This window comes from Thamnophis elegans, chromosome Z (assembly GCF_009769535.1).
Source record: "Thamnophis elegans isolate rThaEle1 chromosome Z, rThaEle1.pri, whole genome shotgun sequence".
NCBI classification, from domain to species: Eukaryota; Metazoa; Chordata; class Lepidosauria; order Squamata; family Colubridae; genus Thamnophis; species Thamnophis elegans.
Genome location: NC_045558.1, coordinates 99721262 through 99727261, shown reverse-complemented (window position 1 = coordinate 99727261; position 6000 = coordinate 99721262).

The window sequence follows — 6000 nt, the reverse complement described above, 5'->3', positions numbered from 1 at the left end:
ATCATCTTGAATACACAATGTCAAGTTTGCCATTTCCATTCCCGAGAGTTAATTCCTCACAAGTAAGTAGCTAGGATCACAGCAGCATCTTACAAACAGATGGCCTGTGACTTCAGAAGGGCAGTTCCCTTAGCAAAGCTGCTTCGTGTTTGGAATCCTTGGAGGAAGTGTTTTCTGCTGATCCCTATCTCTGCTGATGATCTCCTGTAGCCATACTGGAGATGAGCAATTCATTCATCAAGAGCTCTTCATCAAGACTCTCGCTTCCATTTAAGATCTTGTGACAGCCCCAAAATTGTGGCTGCCTAAGGATAAAGTCTCTTCTCCGTACTCCATACTTTGGAGGCTATCTGGCTAACTGCTGAATATTATTTTTACCCTGGCAAAAGGACTAAATTTCCCACAGCATCAGTTTAGTGGCAGCAAGGCAGACCATGTGGCACATATAATGCTGTTCTAGTGTGCTTCCAAAGCCTGCTGCCTGAAGCATCTGTTTCACTGTTGAATAGCAGCGCTAGCTCTGATTGAAAGAGATTATAACTATGATAGTCCAGTTAGACCCAGCTATATTATTATATTGGGATGCTGGAGGGCCCATGATAGGAAATATCTGTAAATCTAGTGGCTTCCTGTAAATCAAGACTTCCAGATGGCAAGTAGCTTCATTCAAAGCATGTCAGTAAAGGATGCAATGCTGACATTTGAAATAGAATCTAGAACTGAGCTTTGAGGAAGTGATTCTTGATTTTCTTTTGCCCAATTATTCCAAATAAACCGCGCGAGCGATTGTGGGTGCACCTCGGTACACCCACGTTACACCTATCCTCCGCGAGCTGCACTGGCTACCGATCGGTCTCCGGATACGCTTCAAAGTGCTAGTCGTAACTTATAAAGCCCTTCATGGTATTGGACCTGGGTACTTGAGAGACCGCCTGCTGCCAATTACCTCCCACAGACCCGTTAGATCGCACAGGGTCGGCCTCCTCCGGGTTCCGTCCACCAGCCAATGCCACCTGGCTACCACCCGGGGGAGGGCCTTCTCTGTAGCAGCTCCGGCCCTTTGGAATGAACTCCCCGCGGAGATTCGGACCCTCACCTCTCTCCAGGCCTTCCGGAAAGCTGTTAAAACCTGGGGTTGATGAGTTCCCCTCCCCTCTCGACTTGTATGGCTGTGTGATTCTTGTGTATTTTAATTATGTGTATTGTGTTTTATGTCCCCTTTCCCCCCCTGAGTTGTTTGCCGCCCTGAGTCCCTCCCGGAGAAGGGCAGCATACAAATAAACTAAATCAATCAATCAATCAATCAATCAATCAAATATTCTCTACCCCATTCCTATTTCCTATCTCATTTTCTGTTTTATAACCGCAACAAAATTCAGTATAACTTCAAAGCTTACATCTGGGATGTTAGATAAGCTCTGAAACACATTATCTGTGCATATAATATTAAATCATTATCCTGGATAAAGTCTATCAATGCCATCAATGGCATTGATTTGATGGCATTGATAAATCATGATGTATATGAAAGAGAATTAAAACAAACCAAAAAAGGAAAACTACTAATCCACAAGTTATCTCACAGCACTTCACCTTTACTGGGTAGAATCATCCTCAAATAAATTAATTTTACCAGCCCATAAAATATTAGTAACCAATAATGGACAAAATGAGAAAAGACATGAACGGTGCTTTGGCATGACACACAAAGTCTGAACTCAGAGATACCAGGATTAAAATACTTGGGCAATTCTGGTACGTTGGGAAGCAACTGTGTTCAATGGTAGCCAATTTAACTACTTTCCCAGTGCTTACAGGATATCCTCCTGTGCTCTTTTTTTTTTCTTGCCTGCCACCAGTAATAAAATCTCATGTCAAAAAAAGTTTCTACCTGACTATAGATAAATTCGCATAGGCAGTTTCTGCAAACTTTTATTAATCAGCAACTCAATTACCCAAATATTAAGAAAATTACATAAATATTGAATAATTGCATCATGGAAAATGCATTCAAAGATAACTGTGATTATAGCATTGCTACATATATTTGGAAGAGTCAGTTTGATGTAGTAGTTAAGGCATGGGTGTCAAACTTCCCATGCCATGGTGCTGTCACGTGGCATATGATTTCCCCCCTTCACAGAGCATTTTTCCCCTTCACAGAGCATCCAGCCCAAGGGCCACCAGTTTGACACCAGTTAAGGTATCAGGCTAGAGTCCTAATTCTATTTTAGGCATAAAATTAACTGGATGACCTTGGGCCCTTCTCTCTGTATTAGCCCTAAGGAAATGGCAAACCACATCCAAGAAAACTGCAGGGACTTTTCCAGTCAGTTGCGAGGAGTCACACCCAACTAAAAGGGTCCAGTTTATGCATACATTTGCAGAAGCAACAGCCAAAACAAGTGACTGAAACTCATTGGTGGGCAAAAAAAAGGAGCAAAAATCCTCTTCATTTTTGTTCTATCACTGCTGATCTTAGGAATGTTCATTTCCAAGCCTGCACAAAATAAGGAACTTAGGTTTTAGGATATATATTATCCAAGAACAAACATTGGGTACAAAGTATAGTCAAGATGTTGCATTCAAGGTTTGATCAACATGCTATTCCTTTAAACAACTTAATAGGTTAAACAAGCAAGATTATTGACTAGAGTTATATATCACTAAAGAAGGTTTATTTTAGGAATAACTAAAGCTGGGATACAAAAAGTCCAAATGACCATGAGATAACAGGAAAGAGATATAGAAAATTATAATTCTTTGCTGCCCTCTAGAAGTCATTTATATGTTTGAAACCCATATCTGAAAGCAGTTTATATAATAAACTACTCTTGACTGAATTTGTCCAATATTCCATGTAATAAATAATCATTTACAAATAGTAGTCGTGATTGGAATTATACAACATGCTAAATTTAAAAAAGCAGCAAACCACATTATGCAGTATATATGAACATATTATCTTTCAGTTTGCAGGAAACTCTTTAGTTTGGTCACAGAGATAATTCATATTTAGTACATACTCTTTGAAAAAGTATATCAACAACCTGAATACTAGCTATGGTATCAAAGCTGGACATGTAGCTCCATGCTTGCAGATTCATACAAGAAAGACTATCTAAAAAAAAGACCAATTCCTTGGTTCCCCCGCACCCCCCAGCTACAACCAGCAATTACCATTTCATCAAGTGGCAACAGCTGAAAGAGATAAGGTAGGAAATAGGTTCAGTCCATTATTCTTGTCAGATTTGGTATTTTCTTAAATTATAAGTGGTTGGCTAAAGAGGTGGTGCTCAAACTTGGAGGTTTTTTTCACCTTTCAGTCCCATTCTCTCTCTCTCTCTCCCTCTCTCCCTCTCTCTCTCTCTCTCCCTCCCTCCCTCCCTCCCTTCCTCCCTCCCGTCCCCCCCCTCTCTCTTAATACTACTACATTTGGAATGTTCAGCTACTGTTAAGCCATTGTTTGCTTAATTCTAGTTTACTCAATAAAACACAGTGGTTCAGTTTTCATCTGCTGAAAACTGCTGCAAAGGACTTTTTGGCTCAAGAGCAGGTAAAAACCACTGGGAACAAATGCCAACTATTTTTTAAACTGTTTCAGATTCTCCTGATAAGGAACGTGAAGAAGCAATCTCAATTAATAGGGAAATATCAATACAGTACATATTAGGACTTCAACAATGAAGTGCATTAGTTTCACTCAGAACACTGGCGAGTAATCTCAAATGCAGCTAAATCATAGTTCCTAACAGCACCTCTCAAGGTGCTGTTGGGGAGGGATATTGTGATCTGTAGTTCTCCAGATGTTTTAAAAAAAGAAGTTGACTTTGCAAGCCAGTAGCCTAAAGGTTTATTTTTAATCATTTTTTTAATAAATCATTTAACCACTCTGTAGCTTAAGCAAGCATTTCAGGGACCCAGAATTGAGCAGTATGCTGACAATTAAGGTAACCTTCCATTGCTAGACCATTCCAATTCTTGAATACAGCTCATCTGTCTGAAACCCGCACTGTATATTGGACATTAACACAATTGAGAGAGTCCAGAGGTATTTCATGAAAAGAGTACTCCACTCCTCTGCTCACAACAGAATACCTTATGCCACCAGGCTCGAAATTTTGGGCTTGGACAACCTAGAACTACTCTGCCTACGGTCTGACCTAAGCGTAGTACACAAAATTATCTGCTACAACATACTACCTGTCAATGACTACCTCAGCTGCAACTGCAATAATACACGAGCACACAATAGATACAGACTCAAGGTAAGCCACTCCAAATTCAATTGCAGAAAATACGACTTCATTCCAAAGTGCCTGGAATGAACTATCTGACTCTGTGGTTTCTTCCCCAAACCCCCAAAACTGTAGCCTTAAACTGTAGGAAGAGGAGAAGAGAAGAGAGGGAAAGAAGAAGGGGAAAAGGAGATGAAGAAATGGAAGGGAAGTAATGGAAGTAGGAAAGAAGCTAGGAAAGGGAAAAAGAAGGGAGGAATGGGGGAGAGGAAGGGGAAGAAGGGAAAGGAAAGGAAAGGAGAGGAGAGGAAGAAAGAAGAAAGGAGAGAAGGAGAGAAGAAAGAGAGAAGAAAGGTGGGAAGGAGAAAACAGGAAGAAGTAGGGTTGCTGTAAAACAAGATGGGTGTATGGGATGGCAGGAAAGCAATCTCGATTATATTTTAATTTTAGGAGGAAAAATGAATGGTTATAAATGTAAAAAGATAGCACATATTATTAATAATAGTTATGTGATTGTATATTTGTGAATGCATGTATGAGAAATAAAAATAAAAAATCTTTCAGAAAAAAACCCTTTAACCTTAAATTGCCTACTGTTGACCTCACCCCATTCCTAAGAGGTCAATAGGGGCGTGCATAAGCACACCAGCATGCTTAACATCCCTGCCCTACTGTCCCCATTTATTTGTACCCATTTCCTGTGTTCTTATTCAAGTTTATTTTTATTCCTACTATCTTGTACATGAGTGACAAACTAACTTAACTAAATAAAATAAATAAATTCTCCATGCTGCCAGAGATTGTCCGAGAGTTGCAAAACTATTACATCCAGAGGGTAACAGGTTGAAGAAGATCAAGTTAAAGCAGTATCACTTCCAGTTTCCCAAGATATAACACTTCTTGCCTGCTCCTTGCCAGGTGAAACCGCTTTTCTGCCTTCCTTCCTTCCTGTAGATGGCTGGGGCTTAAGAGCCATTTTAGTGCAGCTTCAGACAAAGGACTCTTTGTAAAATTGCAAACTAAGATGTTTAGACTTAAATGGCACAGAGACTTATCATGCCAAAGTAGAGAGGAAGTATAGTTGAGGACTTTGCACATCCTTATTTGCCTGGTTGTGTAGCCCAGTGTTTTTCAATCTGGCAACTTCTAAGATGTGTGGACTTCAATTTCCAGAATTCCCAAAGCCAAGACTGAAAACCCTAGTGTAGCTGATTTAAAACAACTGAAGGAAAAATAAAATCCTTATTTCTATGACTTTTTCTTTGAGATAATTTTTGAAAGTTTTCCAATAATAATTACTGTGATTAAGACTGTCCAGCATAATTGCAGGGAACAGATTCTTGCTTGCCCTATAGTTGACTCCATTGTAGATAGATGCTGCCCCCCTCATGAGAGTTCACTCTCCTTAGGCAGGGTTTTCATAGAAAAACTCATAAACTGGTTTGGGAAACGTGCATTTGATTTTATAAATACATTTGTGTGTATGTGCATGCACACGCACGCACAAACACCATTTAGAAACAATAACATAGCCAGTATGTTTTGCTAATGTTCATTTAGGAGTGCCTAGCACTCTGAGAGACCACAGGTTGATTTTGCACTTAAGAAAGACTGCAGGCCGAGTTAGCCAGAGAAGTCTCTGCGGGCTCTTATAGGTGTCACTAGGAACTAATGTATAATACAAATGACATTTGTTTTTTAATCGAAACAAACTGGCTGCTGATCCTCTTCTCACCCTACTCTACCCCAGCCCACCCTTCAT